Here is a 21,430-nt window from a genome sequence, read left to right on the forward strand (position 1 = left end):
GTACGTACTTATCAAGAACACGCAGTAGCTGTTCCTTAAACAAGCTCCACATATCCAGTGTGCCCAACACTTGCAGCCTACTTCTCCAACCTATCCCCCCCAAGTCATGTCTAATGGCATCATAATTGCCCTTCCCCCAGCTATAACTCTTGCCCTGCGGGGTATACTTATCCCTTTCCATCACTAACGTAAATGTCACCGAATTGTGGTCACTATCCCCAAAGTGCTCACCTACCTCCAAATCTAACACCTGGCCTGGTTCATTACCCAAAACCAAATCCAATGTGGCCTCTCCTCTTGTTGACCCTCAGTACTGACCCTCTGACAGTGCGGCACTCTCTCAGTACTGACCCTCTGACAGTGCAGCACTCCCTCAGTACTGACCCTCCCACAGAGCGGCGCTCCCTCAGTACTGACCCTCTGACCGTGCGGCACTCCCTCAGTACTGACCCTCTGACAGTGCAGCACTCCCTGAGTACTGACCCTCCCACAGAGCGGCACTCCCTCATTACTGACCCTCTAACAGTGTAGCACTCCCTCAGGACTGACACTCTGACAATGCGGCACTCCTTCAGTACTGACACTCTGACAGTGCAGCACTCCCTCAGTACTGACCCTCTGACAGTGCAGCACTCCCTCAGGACTGACCCTCTGACAGTGCAGCAGTCCCTCAGGACTGACCCTCTGACAGTGCAGCACTCCCTCTAAACTACCCTCTGACAGTGCGGCACTCCCTCAGTACTGACCCTCTGTCAGTGCGGCACTCCCTCAGTACTGACCCGCTGACAGTGTGGAGCTGCCTCAGTACTGACCCTCTGACCGTGCGGCACTCCCTCAGTACTGACCCTCTGACAGTGCAGCACTCCCTCAGGACTGACACTCTGACAATGCGGCACTCCCTCAGTACTGACCCTCTGACAGTGCAGCACTCCCTCAGGACTGATCCTCTGACAGTACAGCTCTCCCTCTAAACTGACCCTCTGACAGTGCGGCACTCCCTCAGTACCGACCCTCTGACAGTGCGGCACTCCCTCAGTACTGACATTCTGACAGTGCTGCACTCCCTCAGTACTTACCCTCTGACAGTGCAGCACTCCCTCAGCACTGACCCTCTGACAGTGCGGCACTCCCTCAGTACTGACCCTCTGACAGTGCAGCACTCCCTCAGTACTGACCCTCTGTCAGTGCGGCACTCGCTCAGTACTGACCTTCTGTCAGTGCGGCACTCCCTCAGTACTGACCCTCTGACAGTGTGGTACTCCCTCAGTACTGACCCTCTGACAGTGCTGCACTCCCTCAGTACTGACCCTCTGACAGTGCAGCACTCCCTCAGTACAGACCCTCTGACAGTGCGGCACTCCCTCAGTACTGACCCTCTGACAGTGCAGCACTCCCTCAGTACTGACCCTCTGACAGTGCAGCACTCCCTCAGTACAGACCCTCTGACAGTGCGGCACTCCCTCAGTACTGACCCTCTGACAGTGCAGCACTCCCTCAGTACAGACCCTCTGACAGTGCGGCACTCCCTCAGTACTGACCCTCTGACAGTGCAGCACTCCCTCAGTACTGACCCTCTGACAGTGCGGCACTCCCTCAGTACTGATATTCTGACAGTGCTGCACTCCCTCAGTACTTACCCTCTGATAGTGCAGCACTCCCTCAGTGCTGACCCTCTGACAGTGCGGCACTCCCTCAGTACTGACCCTCTGTCAGTGCGGCACTCGCTCAGTACTGACCTTCTGTCAGTGCGGCACTCCCTCAATACTGACCCTCTGACAGTGTGGTACTCCCTCAGTACTGACCCTCTGACAGTGCTGCACTCCCTCAGTACTGACCCTCTGACAGTGCAGCACTCCCTCAGTACAGACCCTCTGACAGTGCGGCACTCCCTCAGTACTGACCCTCTGACAGTGCAGCACTCCCTCAGTACAGACCCTCTGACAGTGCGGCACTCCCTCAGTACTGACCCTCTGACAGTGCAGCACTCCCTCAGTACTGACCCTCTGACAGTGCAGCACTCCCTCAGTACAGACCCTCTGACAGTGCTGCACTCCCTCAGTACTGACCCTCTGACAGTGCAGCACTCCCTCAGTACAGACCCTCTGACAGTGCGGCACTCCCTCAGTACTGACCCTCTGACAGTGCAGCACTCCCTCAGTACTGACCCTCTGACAGTGCCGCACTCCCTCAGTACTGACATTCTGACAGTGCTGCACTCCCTCAGTACTTACCCTCTGACAGTGCAGCACTCCCTCAGTACTGACCCTCTGACAGTGCGGCACTCCCTCAGTACTGACCCTCTGTCAGTGCGGCACTCGCTCAGTACTGACCTTCTGTCAGTGCGGCACTCCCTCAGTACTGACCCTCTGACAGTGTGGTACTCCCTCAGTACTGACCCTCTGACAGTGCTGCACTCCCTCAGTACTGACCCTCTGACAGTGCAGCACTCCCTCAGTACAGACCCTCTGACAGTGCGGCATTCCCTCAGTACTGACCCTCTGACAGTGCAGCACTCCTTCAGTACTGACCCTCTGACAGTGCGGCATTCCCTCAGTACTGACCCTCTGACAGTGCGGCACTCCCTCAGTAATGACCCTCTGACAGTGCGGCACTCCCTCAGTACTGACCCTCTGACAGTGTGGCACTCCCTCAGTACTGACCCTCTGACAGTGCGGCACTCCCTCAGTACTGACCCTCTGACAGTGCGGGACTCCCTCAGTACTGACCCTCTGACAGTGCGGCACTCCCTCAGTACTGACCCTCTGACAGTGCGGGACTCCCTCAGTACTGACCCTCTGACAGTGCGGCATTCCCTCAGTACTGACCCTCTGACACCACGGCATTCCCTCAGTACTGACCCTCTGACAGTGCAGCACTCCCTCAGTACTGACCCTCTGACAGTGCAGCACTCCCTCAGTACTGACTCTCTGACAGTGCAGCACTCCCTCAGTACTGACCCTCTGACAGTGTGGCACTCCCTCAGTACTGACCCTCTGACAGTGCAGCACTACCTCAGTACTGACCCTCTGACAGTGCGGCATTCCCTCAGTACTGACCCTCTGACAGTGCAGCACTCCCTCAGTACTGACCCTCTGACAGTGCGGCACTCCCTCAGTACTGACCCCCTGACAGTGCGGCACTCCCTCAGTACTGACCCTCTGACAGTGCGGCACTCCCTCAGTACTGACCCCCAGACAGTGCAGCACTCCCTCAGTACTGACCCCCTGACTGTGCAGCACTCCCTCAGTACTGACCCCCTGACAGTGCGGCATTCCCTCAGTACTGACCCTGTGATGGTGCGGCACCCTCTTGGCCGTGATCCTCTGGCAATGGTTATCTTACAGTTCAGGAATCCCTCAGTACTTACCCTGACAATGCAGCACTCTGTCAGTACTTTCCCTCTTCTGGTACAGAATTCTCTCCGTTCTGGCCCGATTATGGGCCAGCACTCCATCAGCACTGACACACCATCAATGCAGCACTCCCTCATTATTCACCCTGTGTCGGCGCACCATTCTTCAGATCTTATCCTATGAAGGTGCAGCAGTTCCTCAGTACTGACCATGTGACTGCAACACTCCCTCAGTACTGTTCCTCTCATGATACGGCACTCCTTCAGTATTGACCCACTGACAGTGCAGCACTCCCCCAGTAATGACCCTCTGACAATGCCAGCACCCCCCAAGTGATAACCCTGTGATAGTGCAGTACTCACTCAGTAGTGACACTCTGACAGGGCACCTTTCACTCAGCACTCAACATCTGACAATGGAACACTTCATTCTATACGGTCCCGATTTCAATTTGTATTCATCTATTCCACTCACCTAACCTCAGCACAGCTCAAACACAAGTCCCTACACGTCCTATGTGCTCAACCCGATCCCAGAATTGCTTCCTCCGTGGGCAACATCCCTCCATGGCTCCAACACTGCCCACAGCCAATAAACACCAACAAAGCACATTCGCCATTCAGCCAATGTTTACAGCCGCCTGACTGTACCCTTCATAACTCTCACCACACCTCACCTCGCCTGGAAAATTAAAAGACCAGCACAACATCCATTATCCCTCCTTCCTTTCATCCAGGCCCAAGAACCATGAAGTCTTCTGCACAATCTCACAGCAGAATTTCCAATTCTCAAACAGCCGAAGCAGTTAACAATAAAACTTTAGATTGAAGAAAAGGAAGAAACAAAATGGTGTTTTTTGAGTCTGGAGAAGGGTGTGTAGATAGCCTGGGTCACATTGAGATCCAAAAAGAAGAGGCGTTGAGCGTCTTGAACAAAATTAAGGTAGATAAGTCCCCAGGGCCTGATGGGATCTACCCCAGAATACTGAAGGAGGCAAGAGAGGAAATTTCTGAGGCCTAGACAGAAATCTTTGGATCATCAATGTATTCAGGTGATGTCCCGGAGAACTGGTGAATATCCAATGTTGTTCCTTTGTTGAAGAAGGGTAGCAAGGATAATCTAGGGAACTACAGGCCGGTGAGCCTTCCGTCAGTGGTCGGGAAATTACTGGAGAGAATTCTTCGAGACAGGATCCACTCCCATTTGGAAGCAAATGGACGTATTAGTGAGAGGCAGCACAGTTTTGTGAGGGGGAGGTCGTGTCTCACTAACTTGCTGGAGTTTTTCGAGGAGGTCACAAAGATGACTGATGCCTGATATGGTCTGCGGCGACCGGAGTGGAGCCATGGCTGCTGGGAAGAACTGGTCCATTGGATTTCTGACAGCGTCTGTTTGTGGAAACTTCCATTACCATCGTTCTGACATTACAGTACTGAATACGGTTCAAAGAAGTAACTTAAGTGGCTGCAAATATACTTGTATGAGCTTGATAAATGTAAGATACATCAACTTTTTCACACTGATTTTCTCCTAATGCTACAGCTTCTGCGGGTCTGTTGTTCCCGGCGCTGTCTCTGCTGGCCGTGGGAGGGAACATCCTGGTCATTACAAACATCCAGGTAATGTAATAAGGAGTGTGATACAGTCAGAACGATACTGAGGCGGGCTGACCTGTCAGAGGCTTTGTTCACTGGGTAATTTGCACTATTAAGGTGGATGGCGGGCAGGGAGGGGGGACAGTGCTTGCGGGTGGTGGGGTGCGTCATTAAGTGATGACTCCTCTGCCAGAGTTTCAGAATTACCTTCTGCTCATTGAAACGTTAAAATGAATTGAATTATCCAAAGATCATCGCTGACCTCTACAATTGTACGAAGTGTCCAGTGGTTTACATTAAATGTATACTCAGAACCGAGAAAATGCACAGTGGTCACTTATAAATTATTTGTTGGTACAAATTTAATGCGTGCCAATTGGCTAGTGAATTTTCAACATGACGACGATCACAACATTCCCAATGTACCTCATTTGGATATAAAGCACTTCGGGAAGTCCTGAGATGGTGAAACGAAGTCTTAGAATACCATATTATTTTGTTAATATCATTATAATGCAGAAACTATCTGTTTTAGATACATCCGACGTTTATCTTACCTCGGTGGAATTCCGTGGTGATGTGTGTCATGTGAGAGTACCTTTAAGACATGGATATTTAAGCAATGTACCTTTAAGAAAACAGTGATGTCAGAGAGTGGGTGGAGCTGAGCTCAGGTCAGCCATTTTGAAGTTTCAGTTTGGAAGAAAAGAGCTTGGGGAGTGTCTGTGTTTTGCAGTGAGCTGGATTTGCTGTGATCTCTGCCATGAAAGACTATCTCTGGATCATTTGGGTGATTTTAACTCATAATAGTAAAGCCTTTAACCTGATGTGATTCTGTTTAAAGGTGTTAAGTCTCTTGGAAGTTTGAAGGAACATTTTGAGGAATTATTTACTGTTGTAATATTTTCGGAGTTATCTTTGAAATAAGGGGTGTTAAGAGATCCAATGTGTATTTAAGATGTTAAGTTGTGTTCATGGAATGAACATTGTTTTGTGTTTAAAAACCCACGTGTCCATAATTGTAACCCCACACCTAGGGAACGAGCCGTGTGCTGGGAAAAGCAACAAATACATTAAAGGGGAGGTTGGTTGAACTCCATGATACATTTTGGGGTTCTGAAAACGCCTCGCGAATTACTTGTGGAACGAATAGAAAAAGATATTCCTTTTTATGCCTAAGGCTAGTTTGCCCCGTCCCTGTGTAACGTGGTGCCATATCGGTTCAATCAGGTGAACGCAGTGCTGGCCAGGACCGCTGCCTCGCCCTATCTCGATCTGCGCCCTATTTACCTTCGGTTCGACACTGTGTGGGCGAGCTCACTCAGAACAGTCCAGAGCAGAAGCTGGACCTGCCTTACCCTTTGTGTTGAACTTCACGCCACACAGTATTCCATCAGGTTATCGCAACACGTGTCTTCTATTACGACATGTGTCATGAAATTATCACAATGCAATAAAATGCAGAGGACGTAATTTGAACAGTGCAAGTGTTACAACAATAGGCGCTATGGTTGCCAACGAGGAAGCAGGCGTTCGTCTTCAGGAAAATACTGGAAATAGAATACAATACCAGAGGTGAACTTCTGAGGCTGTTTAAGGCTCTGGTGAGACCCCAGTTGGAGTATTGTGAGCAGTTTTCTGACCTGTATCTAAGAAGGAAATGATGGCCTTGGAAAGGGTCCAGAGGTGGTTCACAAGAATGATCCCTGGAATGAAGAGCTTGTTGTATGAGCAGCTGTTGAGGACTCTGGGTCTGTACTCGTTAGTGCTTAAAACGATGAGGGGAGATATTGTTGAAACTGGCAGGATACTGCGAGGCCTGGATAGAGTGGACGTGGAGAGGATGTTTCCACTTGTGAGAAATCCAGAACCAGAGGACACAATCTCAGACGAAAGGGACAATCCTTTAAAACAGAGAAGAGCAGGAATTTCTTCAGCCAGAGGGTGGTGAATCAGTGGAACCCTTTGCCGCAGAAGGCTGTGGAGGCCAAATCGCTGAGTGTCTGAAAGACATATACAGCTAGCTTACTAATTCAGGATCCGGGGTTATGGGGAGAAGGCATGAGAATGGGGATGAGAAAAATATCAGCCATGATTGAATGACGGAGCAGACTCGATGGGCCGAATGGCCTAATTTCTGCTCCGATGTTTTCTGGTTTTCTTGTCTTATGTTCAGTTGAGCAAACATTTTGCACATGGAATTCATTACTGAAGGTGTATTTTGGTCGATGTGGGGAAATGCCGCAAGATATAAGGGCAAATTACATTTTTTATCATCCCAACCTTTATTTTTCTCCAGTCTTTGTGGCAAAAGCTTTCAACCGTCTGATGTGGGCCGCACGGACGCACAGTGGGTAGCACTGTTGCTTCACAGCTCCAGGATCCTAGGTTCGATGGGTTGGCTTAATGGGAGCATCATTGACAAGAAGATCAACAAGGCCATGCGGGAACAGTGTGCTGCAGTAGTCGGACCAGGTCTAAAGTATTCCATACAGTTCCGCACATCACACTGAAAGAAAAGCGTAGTTTCACTGGACATTGTGCAGTAAAGGTTAACTGGGTTATTGCCAGGAGTTAAACCAATGCATTTTCCCTGAGGAGAGGCTGAGAAAGTGCCAGTTTATTTGCTTTAAGCAGAGTAATCTGATAAGCAACTTAATGGAGGCAATACCGGGCCCAGATAGACCTAAATAGCAAAGTGTTACTTGCATATGAAGAGCCGTCAGAATTCTGGGGCACAGATGCCAAGTTATAAGGAGATAGATTTGAAGAGGCAAATATTTGTCCACTCAAAGCGTCGTACAGACTTGAAAATCAGTGGATGAGTGATTGTTATTGTCAGAAACTGTCACCACATTAAATAATTATAGTATTAATGAAATCCTGATACCGACTAGAAAAGGTGCAGAACTACAGAGTAGGTGCAGTGATGTAAGTTTGGGCTAGACAGCTCTCCGTTCACATAAAAGATGGTTCAAATTCTATTTTTCTGTCTCCTCAACTTCTCATGCAGCGACAATTTTCTCATCTAATCCCCAGATTGGAAACTTGTTTGGAAACCGACGTTCCACAGTCATCACTCTGTACTATGGAGCCTTTGCTACATCATCAGCCATCTTGCTGCTGGTTAAGGTAAAGGTCGGAACGTTGGGAGATGTGGGAAGGGTTAGAGGTAGTGCACAAAGCCAGTGTGGTGGTATGTATTAGGGGTAATATGGTACCTGTGAAGCCGAGAGGCTATTGGCTGACAGGTCCCGGGTCCTGGTTGGATCTGCCGACTTCTGGCTCCGCCCTGAAGGCGGAGTATAAGAGCTCGAGTTCTCCCAGCAGCCTCATTCTGTTGCTGAGCTGCTGGGGGACAAGGCTCGCTTAATAAAGCCCAGATAGACTTCATCGCTTCTCGTCTCGCGTACGTTATTGTGCGCGACAATTTATGAAGCGAGACTTGGCCAGGTAGTGACCAAGTAAAGGGAGAATAGATTGATACTTTGCCGTTAGCTTGAGGAACAGCTATAGCAGAGGAGGGTGATTGACTGCACAAAGAATGAGTGCAGAGAGACGGTGGGGAGAGAGCAATAAATGACTGTGGCGGATCAAGATTGAGGATTTAAGAGGGAGGGGAGTTGTTCGGGCAGGAAGCGGAGATAAAATGATTCAAAACTGCGACAGAAGCGACCATTTTATTTTTAATATATCTTTTCATTTAATTCTTTCGCCAATCCGTCACATTAGGTTTTATACGAGGCTGGTTTTTCGCTGAAGTCCATGTTCCTGTTCATCAGTTCCCTCAGCTCCATACATGTGCTGCGGACCTTCTTTCTCCTTCCCCGGACACACATTCCCTACCCTCTGCCAGAAGGGTACAAATATGGGTAAGTGGAAGAGAAGAGATGCTTGTTAAATCTGATCTCGGTGCCTGGGTATATTTTGTTGCAGAGAAGAAAAGCTTTTCGATATTGAATTAACACAACCACAATTAACACGGCTTTCGTTGGACTAAGCATGGAATAAGGAACATTGAGAATCCAGAGTAGATTGGACCATAATCAAGTGTATCGAGTGATATTCAATTTGGAAGGTAATCGAACAATTCAGAGTGGTTTTTCTTTTTCGAATAACGCAGATTTTGGGGGATCTTTCAGCGTGTCTTTAATAGAATGATTTCGGGATGGAAGTCGCTTACTGTCAGATGTTCGACCATTTGGAGTCATTTATCGGTTGCAATTGTGCCAAAATATTCTCAGGCTTTATACATTAAATAATGGAAATCAGTATGCACCAGCGGTATATTTAGCGGAAAGACAGCTTGGAATAAGTTCCAAACTGGAATTTATCCCCTGTGGTAGTATGTATTGGGGGTCATGTGGGACTGGAAGCCCTAATGTCATTGGCTGACAGATCCCGGGTCCTGGTTGGCCGTTGACCTCATACTCCGCCCTGAAGGCGAAGTATAAGAAGCCGGTGCCTTCCCCCGCAGGCCAGTTTACTATCGGGCTGCTGGGGAACAGACACGCTTAATAAAGCCTCATCGACTTCACTCTATTTGTCTCACGGAGTCTTTGTGCGCCACACCCCCTCACTGCTGGAAGATTAATGCATAATAATCTAGTAACAAAGTGTGCAGGCTGGGATCTAACTGACGGATGTGCGTGTCTCATGCAGGCTGTCAGTAAAAAAGCAGAAACATTCCAAACCTGTCATCCAAGCCATTTTTGCAAGTGAGTGCCCAGACTGTCACCGATAAGCTTGACTGAAATAGACGTCATTATCCTTTGGGGGATATCGCTTTGGCTGGTGTGTTCCGATATGGGTGTTTCTCTGGTTGGCAATTGGTAGCTAGTGGTGTCCCTCAGGGATCAGTGTTGGACCCACAACTGTTCACAATTTACATAGATGATTTGGAGTTGGGGACCAAGGGCAATGTGTCCAAGTTTGCAGACGACACTAAGATAAGTGGTGAAGCAAAAAGTGCAGAGGATACTGGAAGTCTGCAGAGGGATTTGGACAGGCTAAGTGAATGGGCTAGGGTCTGGCAGATGGAATACAATGTTGACGAATGTGAGGTTATCCATTTTGGTAGGAATAACAGCAAAAGGGATTATTATTTAAATGATAAAATATTAAAACATGCTGCTGTGCAGAGAGACATGGGTGTGCTAGTGCATGAGTCGCAAAAAGTTGGTTAACAGGTGATTAAGAAGGCAAATGGAATTTTGTCCTTCATTGCTAGAGGGATGGAGTTTAAGACTAGGGAGGTTATGCTGCAATTGTATAAGGTGTTAGTGAGGCCACACCTGGAGTATTGTGTTCAGTTTTGGTCTCCTTGAGAAAGGACATATTGGCACTGGAGGGTGTGCAGAGGAGATTCACTAGGATAATCCCAGAGATGAAGGGGTTGGATTACGAGGAGAGGTTGAGTAGACTGGGACTGTACTCGTTGGAATTTAGAAGGATGAGGGGGGATCTTATAGAAACATATAAGATTATGAAGGGAATAGATAGGATAGATGCGGGCAGGTTGTTTCCACTGACGGGTGAAAGCAGAACTAGGGGGCATAGCCTCAAAATAAAGGGAAGTAGATTTAGGACTGAGTTTAGGAGGAACTTCTTCACCCAAAGGGTTGTGAATCTATGGAATTCCTTGCCCAGTGAAGCAGTAGAGACTCCTTCATTAAATGTTTTTAAGATAATGATAGATAGTTTTTTGAAGAATAAAGGGATTAAGGTGTTCGGGCGGGAAAGTGGAGCTGAGTCCACAAAAGATCAGCCATGATCTCATTGAATGGTGGAGCAGGCTCGAGGGGCCAGATGGCCTACTCCTGCTCCTAGTTCTTATGTTCTTATGTTCCCGCACCAGCCTCCCAGAACAGGCGCCGGAATGTGGCGACTAGGGGCTTTTCACAGTAACTTAATTTGAAGCCTACTTGTGACAATAAGCGATTTTCATTTTCATTTCATTATTATGTGGGCAAAAAAAGTGGCAGATGGAATACAACGTGGAAAGGTGTGAGGTTATGCATTTTGGAAGGAGACATCGAGGCATAGACTATTTTATAAACACGGAAATGCTGAGGAAATCAAAAGCACAATGGGACTTGGGAGTCCTTGTTCACGATTCTCTGAAGGTTAAAGTGAGGTTCAGTCAGCAGTTAGGAAGGGAAATGCATTCACGCCGAGAGGGCTAGAGTACAATGCAAGGGATGTACTTCTGAGGTTATGTAAGGCTCTGGTCAGGCACCATTTGGAGTATTGTGAGCAGTTTTGGGCCCGTATCTAAGGAAGGCTGTGCTGGCCTTGGAAAGGGTCCAGAGGAGGTTCACAGGAATGATCTCTGGAATGGAAAGCTTATCGTTTGAGGAACTGTTGAGGCATCTGGGTCTGTACTCGGAGTTTAGAAGGATGAGGAGGGATCTTATTGAAACGTACAAGATACTGCGAGGCCTGGATAGAGTGGACGTGGACACAACATGTCCACTTTCTCAAAGAACTAGAATCAGAGAACACAATCTCAGACTGAAGGGACGATGCTTTAAAACTGAGATGAGGAGCAATTTCTTCAGCCAGATGGTGGTGGATCTCTGGAACTCTTTGCCGCAGAAGACAATGGAGGCTAGATCATTTAGTGCCTGGAAGATAGAGATTGATAATAACTGGTCACGGGTTATAGGGAGAAGGCAGCTGAATGGGGATGAGAAAAATAGCATGATTGATTGCCGGAGAAGGCTCGATGGGCTGAGTAGCCTAATTCTGCTCCTATGTCTTATGGTCTTATGGTCTTCACACATACGTCGGAATGAGTCACATGACAAAGTTCAGTCAATGAGTTTGGATGGTTCAATAAGAAGAGTAAGAAGTCTTACAACACCAGGTTAAAGTCCAACAGGTTTGTTTCGATATCACTAGCTTTCGCAGCGCTGCTCCTTCCTCAGGTGGAAGGAGCAGCGCTCCGAAAGCTAGTGATATTGAAACAAACCTGTTGGACTTTAACCTGGTGTTGTGAGACTTCGTACTGTGCCCACCCCAATCCAACGCCGGCATCTCCACATCAATAAGAAGAGGAAGAGGGCAACTTCTCGCCGATTCCCCCTTGCACCATTAGGTGCGTTTGGCTGACAAACTAATCATTTGTTGCATAGATGCTCGAACCTACTTCAGCTTGTCCATAAGTTTCGGACAAAGAGGAAGGTACAGACTAAAATGCAATGCAAATTTCAGGGTTGCTTAATCTACAGAACAAACTGGACAGATTTCGAGTCAGGAATTGAACAGCGGAGTTATCTTGGTTTTTATGTGGAGTAACAAAATATTGAGGAATAATATAGAAAATTGAGTCTACTCGCAGAATTAAAACGTTCGTTATGTACACAAAACGTTCTTCTTCTTGATGTTCATTATCTTGTCCTCTTACTGGTCATAATCCTCATCCTCCTCTTCATCCTTCTCCATCTCCTCCTTCATCTTCTCCTGATCCTCCTGATTTTTCTTTGTCTTCTTCCACATCATCTTATTATTACTTGCTTTATTATAGTTATTATTAGTATGCGGGTGAACGCCCCATTCCTGGGACACCACTTATTGCCCAGCTCTTATTAATCCAGAGCCGGTCATGGTGAGCTGCCTTCTTGATCCTTTACAGTGCGCAAGGCTGGATTCCCCACTCCGCCCGCCGCATGTTCCTCGGCGGGAGCCCAGGCCGACAGCGGGATTTTCCATTCCTGCCACCAACCAATGGGATTTCCCATTGTGGCCACCCCAGGTCGCCGGGAAACCCACGGTAGTGGATGCGCTGCTGGGAAAATAGGAAATACCGCCGGCGGAATATGTTTACCCAGGTGCTTATACAGACGGGTTCCACAATTCTTACATAAGGCCAATGGCTGGACGGCCGTGTAGTATGTAGGTGGTAAAGTCCGCGCATTTGGAAAGTGACTGTCAAATGAGCATTGCTGAGTTCCTTAGGTGCAGTTTCTGGAAGGTACACATTGCTCACATGTATGTTTGTGGTTGTCGTTGTGTACGTGAGTAGTTGTGTATGTTAATGGTTGTTGTTGCTAAAATGCGATGCAGATTTGTGATATATGGATCGCCAATCACTTGGACAGCTTAGTAGATTGAATGTAGCACCCGTTGTTTTGCGGGAGGAGCACCCATTGAAACAAGTGAAGTCCATTCAATCATCTTCTGGACATTTACATTTTAGATGGTGGAGCTATTTTGGGGAGTCAATACCAGCTGCACAATTTCCTTTGGATGCCTGTTATTGTCGTCAGAATGAATGGCCAGTTGAGATTCTGGTAAATTGTAAACATCAGGACGTTGATGGAGTGATATGCATTCACTGTTATGGTATTGAATATTAAAGCAACATGGCTTAGCGAGTGCCATAAAAACGGGGCGACTCTTTCCTCCGTGCGCCCCAGTTACTCCACGTCGACTGTTGTGCACACATTGTCAGCACGCAACAATGACCAGGAGGTTGGAGCAGATGCCATAATGGCTTTAAGGTGTGATGTGGTGTGGAACGATAGATTTGTTCTTGGAGTGATAATATACGAAACAGGCCTTGGTTATTTTTGATACAAACTTTACTAAAAAAAATCAATTCGTAAACGTTTAATTCAGCTCTTACACTGACAGATTAAATGACGTTTCTTAACCTGAACAAACTAGTTCCCATTAGGCAACATTACAACAGAACATGCAGCTCTATTGCCACTTTCGCAGCCAGTCAATGGCAATACTTACATTTAGAAAGCAACTTTCCTTCGAGTGGAGACCTTTATTCTGATCCCTTTTTTAAAGCCACCATTGGTGGGATCTCTCATGACCTTTCCCTGGACGTTTTGTACAGCCTCTCATCTGTAACTGTTCAAAACAGCATTTCTTCCTCTCTCTTTCTCTGAGCTCCGCCCATCCCCTCAAACAAGGTTTCTTCCATGGGATGGCCAGACTGTAATACCTTACGGTTATCCTGGCTGATTGCCCATACCCTTTTAGACAAAAGAACAGAGAAATGCCATTCAAGAATAACTAACCTTCCCTTGACAGAAACCATAAGTCATCAGACTCTGAGATGGGATAATATATGGTCATCCATGGTTGTCCCGAATGACAATCAATCTCATGTTGATCATTCTGGCCGACCTGGGGCATTCCGTGTATTCCCACTAACGAAGATAAGTCTGAATAGGACAAGATAACTCAGGCAGTGGTCGTATTCCTCTGACTCTGTTGCTGGGAGTCTTTTTAACTCCTAAATTGCCTGCGACTTATTGGACCCCATTAATGGAGAGGCGTTCTGCTATCGTGCGACCCCCATTAAAAAAGAAATTTCCCAAGATTACACACAGATTACATTCTACACGGTCCATACCGTTTTCAATGTTAAGCAATAATCACCACATTATAAAGTCTGTTGTAGTCTTTTCCAAGATCACAGTCAAGATAGGACATCAGCAATCACATTATCGTTTCACCACTATTGCATTAGTTCTGCAAAAGTAGTACGGGTATTGTCAAACCTACCAGTGACATTGACGACAGTCTCCATGCACGAGGAGGCACGGTGGCACAGTGGTTATCACTGCTGTCTCACGGCGCCGTGGACCAGGGTTCGACACTGGACTCGGGTTATTGCTTGTGTGGAGTTTGCACATTCTCCCGGTGGTCTGCGTGGGGCTCGTCCCACAACCCAAATTTATTTAGGATAGATGGATTTTACACACTAAATTGCCCCTGAATTGTAAAGTATTAATAATAATTCAGTTCGGTGCAATTATCGGAGTTGACCAGCAAGGTTTTTCTTTTGATTGTTCGACACATTGTTGCATCATTCATGCTTTGTTCGTCACATTTATCTGGAGTTTTGTATTGGGCTTCTTTTGCTGTCTGGTGAAGATTACCAAAATAATTGGGAACAGATTGTGTATTTGGACCGTCTCAGTCATCATTGCATGTTGAATATGGCTGGCTACTCTGGTTACATTTTTACCAACCCTTCAGCCTCCAAATTCCGTATTCCGTCAAGGCCGATGCGCTCTGTGACCAGAGCCTAGTGTCATCACTTCCTGTGTAAATATTATGACAAGAGTTTTACTGCTCTTGGAGCCCCACAGTGCCCGCTGTTTATTTACTAACTATCTGCTGCCTTGTGAACATCTCTCTCCCTTGTTGATGTTGCTGTCGTTCCTCTTTGATCTCATGCAGATGATTGCGTGTGTGCTGGAGTTACTGTGCAATCTAATGCCAGATCTCTGCTTTCTTCCCAATCTGTTTTTCAGGACCAGCTTTCTCTTCTGTGTAACAATCGTGTCTGACTTATTCTGAATGAAGTTCCCATGCCAGCTGCTTCTGCACCTTCACTTCTCCATTCACTCTGCCATGTAGTTCCATTTTTTGATCACGTAAATTAACCATCTCTGTTTGTGCCTGGACCATTCTCAGTACATTGAGTTTGCAGTAGTGTTGTTCATGGGAACATCTTTACGATAACTATACAAGACATGGATAGAGCAGGGACAGGAATGGTTGTGGAAGGTGCCGGAGTTTAGATATTTCAGTAAGCTCAGGGAAGGTGGTAAAAGAGGGGGAGGGGTGGCATTGTTAGTCAAGGACAGGGTTACGGTGGCAGAAAGGACGTTTGATGAGGACTCGTCTACTGAGGTAGTATGGGCTGAGGTTAGAAATAGGAGAGGAGAGGTCACGCTGTTAGGGGTTTTCTATACGCCTCCGAAAAGTTCCAGGGATGTAGAGGAAAGGATTGCAAAGACGATTCCGGATAGGAGCGAAAGCAACAGGGTTGTTGTTATGGGGGAACTTTAACTTTCCAAATATTGACTGGAAACGCTATAGTTCGAGTACTTTAGATGGGTCCGTTTTTGTTCAATGTGTGCAGGAGGGTTTCCTGACACAGTATGTAGATAGGCCAATGAGAGCCGAGGCCATATTGGATTTGGTACTGGGTAATGAACCAGGACAGGTGTTAGATTTGGAGGTAGGTGAGCACTTTGGTGACAGTGACCACAATTCGATTATGTTTACTTTAGTGATGGAAAGGGATAGGTATATACCGCAGGGCAAGAGTTATATCTGGGGGAAAGGCAATTATGATGCGATGAGGCAAGACTTAGGATGCATCGGATGGAGAGGAAAACTGCAGGGGATGGGCACAATGGAAATGTGTAGCTTGTTCAAGGAACAGCTACTGCGTGTCCTTGATAAGTATGTACCTGTCATGCAGGGAGGATGTGGTCGAGCGAGGGAACCGTGGTTTACTAAAGCAGTTGAAACACTTGTCAAGAGGAAGAAGGAGGCTTATGTAAAGATGAGACATGAAGGTGCAGTTAGGGCACTTGAGAGTTACAAGTTAGCTAGGAAGGACCTAAAGAGAGAGCTAAGAAGAGGCAGGAGGGGACAGGAGGAGCCTTTGGCAGGCAGGATCAAGGATAACTCTAAAGCTTTCTATAGATATGTCAGGAATAAAAGAATGACTAGGGTAAGAGTAGGGCCAGTCAAGGACAGTAGTGGGAAGTTGTGCGTGGAGTCCGAGGAGATAGGAGAGGTGGTAAATAAATATTTTTGTCAGTATTCACACAGGAAAAAGACAAAGTTATCGAGGAGAATACTGAGATTCAGGCTACTAGACTAGAAGGGCTTGAGGTTCATAAGGAGGAGGTGTTAGCAATTCTGGAAAGTGTGAAAATAGATAAGTCCCCTGGGCCGGATGGGATTTATCTTAGGATTCTCTGGGAAGCTAGGGAGGAGATTGCTGAGCCTTTGGCTTTGATCTTTAAGTCATCTTTGTCTACAGGAATAGTGCCAGAAGACTGGAGGATAGCAAATGTTGTCCCCTTGTTCAAGAGGGGGAATAGAGACAACCCCAGTAACTATAGACCAGCGAGCCTTACTTCTGTTGTGGGCAAAGTCTTGGAAAGGTTTATAAGAGATAGGATATATAATCATCTGGATAGGAATAATTTGATTCGAGATAGTCAACACGGTTTTGTGAAGGGTAGGTCGTGCCTCACAAACCTTACTGAGTTATTTGAGAAGATGACCAAACAGGTGGATGAGGGTAAAGCAGTTGATGTGGTGTATATGGATTTCAGTAAAGCGTTTGATAAGTTTCCCCACGGTAGGCTCCTGCAGAAAATACGGAGGCATGTGATTCAGGGTGATTTAGCAGTTTGGATCAGAAATTGGCTAGCTGGAAGAAGACAAAGGGTGGTGGTTGATGGGAAATGTTCAGACTGGACACCAATTACTAGTGGTGTACCACAAGGATCTGTTTTGGGGCCACTGCTGCTTGTCATTTTTAAAATGAATGAAAATCATTTATTGTCACAAGTAGTCTTCAAATGAAGTTACTGTGAAAATCCCCTAGTCACCACATTCTGTCGCCTGTTCGGGGAGGCTGTTACGGAAATGACCTGGAGGAGGGCGGAGAAGGATGGGTGAGTAAATTTGCAGATGACACTAAAGTCGGTGGAGTTGTGGACAGTGCGGAAGGATGTTACAAGTTACGGAGGGACATAGATAAGCTGCAGCGCTGGGCTGAGAGGTGGCAAATGGAGTTTAATGCAGAAAAGTGCGAGGTGATTCATTTTGGAAGGAATAACAGGAAGACAGAGTACTGGGCTAATGGTAAGATTCTTGACAGTGTGGATGAGCAGAGAGATCTCGGTGTCCATATACATAGATCCCTGAAAGTTGCCATTCAGGTTGAGAGGGTTGTTAAGAAGGTGTATGGTGTGTTAGCTTTTATTGGTAGAGGGATTGAGTTTCGGAGCCATGAGGTCATGTTGCAGCTGTACAAAACTCTGGTGCGGCCGCATTTGGAGTATTGCGTGCAATTCTGGTCGCCGCATTATAGGAAGGATGTGGAAGCATTGGAAAGGGTGCAGAGGAGATTTACCAGAATGTTGCCTGGTATGGAGGGAAGATCTTATGAGGAAAGGCTGAGGGACTTGAGGCTGTTTTCGTTAGAGAGAAGAAGGTTAAGAGGTGACTTAATTGAGGCATACAAGATGATCCGAGGATTGGATAGGGTGGACAGTGAGAGCCTTTTTCCTTGAATGGTGATGTCTACCACGAGGGGACATAGCTTTAAATTGAGGGGAGATAGATATAGGACAGATGTCAGAGGTAGGTTCTTTAGTCAGAGAGTAGCAAGGGTGTGGAATGCCCTGCCTGCAACAGTAGTGGACTCGCCAACACTAAGGGCATTCAAATGGTCATTGGATCGACATATGGACGATAAGGGAATAGTGTAGATGAGCTTTAGATGATTTCACAGGTCGGCGCAACATCGAGGGCCGAAGGGCCTGTACTGCGCTGTAATGTTCTATGTTCTATATTCTATATCTTGCTTAAATACTTTTGTGCCTTCCAAGTAATGACACTTTCAATTCATTTTGATTTTCCTCTGAAAGTTTGCTCAATATTCTATCTCAATTTTGTAATTTGTCGTTTATGTCCAATTTACTTTGAGCTGTGCCAGATTCAGAATTGTCTTGATGTACCTATTCTCCCGAAGTTACAGCGACCAACACTTCTCATTCTTTCCATCTGTGTCAAAATACATGTTTTGCATCGTAACCTGACTCACTAAGTAAGTCCATCTTCGATCTGGCATTGTTAGCAATCAATTGCTTCGCTCTGTTTGCTTTCTATCTGATACGGTCCACTAATGGTTCCTCGAAAACGGGAATGTGTAACACAGGTGCTGGTTTGATTACCAACTGTGGTTTACCTATCACTTCACCTGTGCAGTCTATTTCAATTGTATCCTTATGTATTCTCGGTCAATAAGAAGGTCAATGTCGTTTTTATTGAGCTGCTCTCACCCTCAAATCCCCCCCCCCCGCCTGGAACCTCATGCATTACCCGCAAAGTGTCTTTGCTGCTATCCACCGGTAATAATATGTGATGAACTTCTGCCCATTTGCTATAAGCTTGAATATGTAAAAATCCCCATTTTCTCATTAATGAATTATTTCTAATGTAATGGCATTCTGATATTCATCCAAAGAACAAATAAAAAAAAGGAAATTGCAGCACCGGAACAGGCCCATTGGCACTCCAAGCCTGCACTGACCATGTTGCCCACCTGTATTGAAACCCGCTACCTTCCGTGGACATATCCCTGTATTCGCATCCTATTCTAGTATTTGTGAAGACGCCCATAAACGTCACTCGCGTATCTGTTTCCACTCCCTCTCCAGGCAGAGAGTTCCAGGCTCCCACCACTCTCTGTGTAACAAACATTACTCGTACATCTTCTTGAAATCTGCCCCTCGTACCTTCAACCCATGCCCCCCCTAGAAATTGACTGTTCCACCCTGGGAAAATGCTTCTGACTATCCGCTCTGTCCATGCATCCCATAATCGTGTAAACTTCTATCACGTCGCCTCTCAACCTCTCTCATTTCACTGAAAATAAACCAAGTTTCTCCAAACTCTCCTCACAGCTGATGCTCTCCATACCAGGCAACGTCGGGTAATATTTTCTGTAACCTCTGCAAAGTCTCCACATTTTTCTGGTTGTGAGGCGACCAGTATCCACGCAATATTCCAAGTGTGGCCAAACTAAGGTTCAATAAAGCTGCAACATGATTTGTCAACTTTTAAACTCAATTTCCTGGTCGATGAAGGCCAGCATGCCGTATGCCTTCTGGACTTCCTTCTCCACCCGCGTTTCCATTTTCAGGGACCTGTGCAACTGTACAGCCAGATTCTTCTGACTATCAACATCTTAAGGTTCTGCCATTTGCTGTATATTTCCGATCTCTATTTGACCTTCCAAAATGCATTACCTCACTTTCATTCTGATTAAAATCTATTTGCCATCTCTCTGCCAAAGTCTCTAACCGATCTACATCCTTCTCTATCCTCTGGCGGTCCTCATCGCTATCCACAATTCCACCAGCCTTTGAGTCATCCGCAAAGTTACTAAGCAGACCAGTTACATTTTCTTCCAAATCATTTAGATATATTACAAACAGGAAGGGCCCCAGCACTGAACCCTGAGGAACCCCACTGGGCATAGCCTGCCATTTAGAAACGCACCCTTCCACTGCCACCCTCTGCCTACTAGATCCATCTTGCCAGCTCATCTCTGATCCAGTGTGACTTCACCTTCTGTACCAGAATGCCGTGAGGGACCTTGTGAATGGTCTTACTTAAGTCCATGTAGAGAACATCCACTGCCCTATCCTCATCAATCGTCTTTGTCACTTCCTCGAAAACCTCGATGACGTTTTTGACACACGACCTCCCCTTCACAAAACCATGCTGCCTCTCGCCAATATGTCCATTTAGTTCCAAGTGGGAGTAAATCCTGTCTGGAAGAATCCTCACCATTTTTTCCTCCAGCACTGATGTAAGGCTCACCGGCCTGTAATTAGCTGCATTATACTTGCTACTCTTCTTAAACAAAGGAACAACATTGGCAATTCTCCAATCCTCTTGGACCTCTCCTGCAGCCAGTGAAGATACAAAGATTTTTCTCAAAGGCCCAGCAATTTCTTCCCTTGCCTCTCTCAGTATTCTATGGTATGTCCCATCAGGCCCTGGGGACGTGTCTACCTTCATGTTTTTCAACACCCCGAATACCTCCTCCAACTTGACCTCAACATGACCCATACTATCTACACACAGACCCCAGACTCATCATCGAAAGATTCCTTCTCTTTTGTGAATACTGACACAAAGTACTAATTTGATACATCGCCCATTTCCTGTGGCTTCAGGCATGGATTCCATCCGCTATCAGTGAGTGGGCCAACCCTCTCACTGGCTACCCTCTTGCTCTTTATATATGTATGACCAGCCTTCGTATTTTCCTTGACACTGCTGGCCGATGACTTTTCGTGACCCTTTTTAGTGTTCCTGACTCATTGCGTAAGTTTCTTTCCACTTTCCTTGTATTCTGCACTTGCTTTGTACGTTCCCAGCATCCCAGCCGTGACAAGTTCTTCCTTTTTCATTTTGACTCAGCAAACAATATCTCTCATTATCCAAAGTTTCCAAACTTGCCAAACTTATCCTTCATCCTTAAAGGAACTTGCCGGTCTTGAATTCCAATCATTTGAGTTCATTCTTTATTGTACAACGTCTTTAGTTCTGAATCTCTTTGTTGTAATTCAACTTGCTCGAACTGAAGGCGACGTCTGCTTCATCTGATGTCTCCCGAATGGCACTTTAAGTGTACTGAGTTCACATGGACTGTCATGGTTCAAAAATACAGACCATTATCATCTTCTTAGGGGCAGTTGGAATGAGCAACAAATCGTGTCGAGCCAGCCTCGCCCACATGCCACAAAAATTAATATTAATTATGAATGATCAAAACTGTAAAGGATGAGGTATCCACACTTCAATTTGGCAACTGAACAAAACAGAATTAGTTGCCTCCACGTAGTGAGAGAAGTGCGAGTTCCAGAGGCACAGATAATATTGGGTTCAGTCTTCCATGGACTTAGA

At 46.5% G+C, this 21,430-nt stretch overlaps 1 protein-coding gene and 1 long non-coding RNA gene across 2 annotated transcripts in view; both read left to right on the forward strand.

The window, feature by feature from the left end:
- Positions 1-21,430, forward strand: part of LOC140402256 (integrin alpha-X-like) — an 815,908-nt gene that overhangs the window by 414,226 nt on the left and 380,252 nt on the right. The gene's annotated exons all lie outside the window — the stretch shown is intronic.
- Positions 4,945-8,789, forward strand: LOC140402563 (uncharacterized). The gene is made up of 3 exons (XR_011938169.1): positions 4,945-4,972; positions 7,988-8,080; positions 8,681-8,789. It is a non-coding gene; the product is annotated as an uncharacterized lncRNA (long non-coding RNA).

This window comes from Scyliorhinus torazame, chromosome 25 (genome assembly GCF_047496885.1).
Source record: "Scyliorhinus torazame isolate Kashiwa2021f chromosome 25, sScyTor2.1, whole genome shotgun sequence".
NCBI classification, from domain to species: Eukaryota; Metazoa; Chordata; class Chondrichthyes; order Carcharhiniformes; family Scyliorhinidae; genus Scyliorhinus; species Scyliorhinus torazame.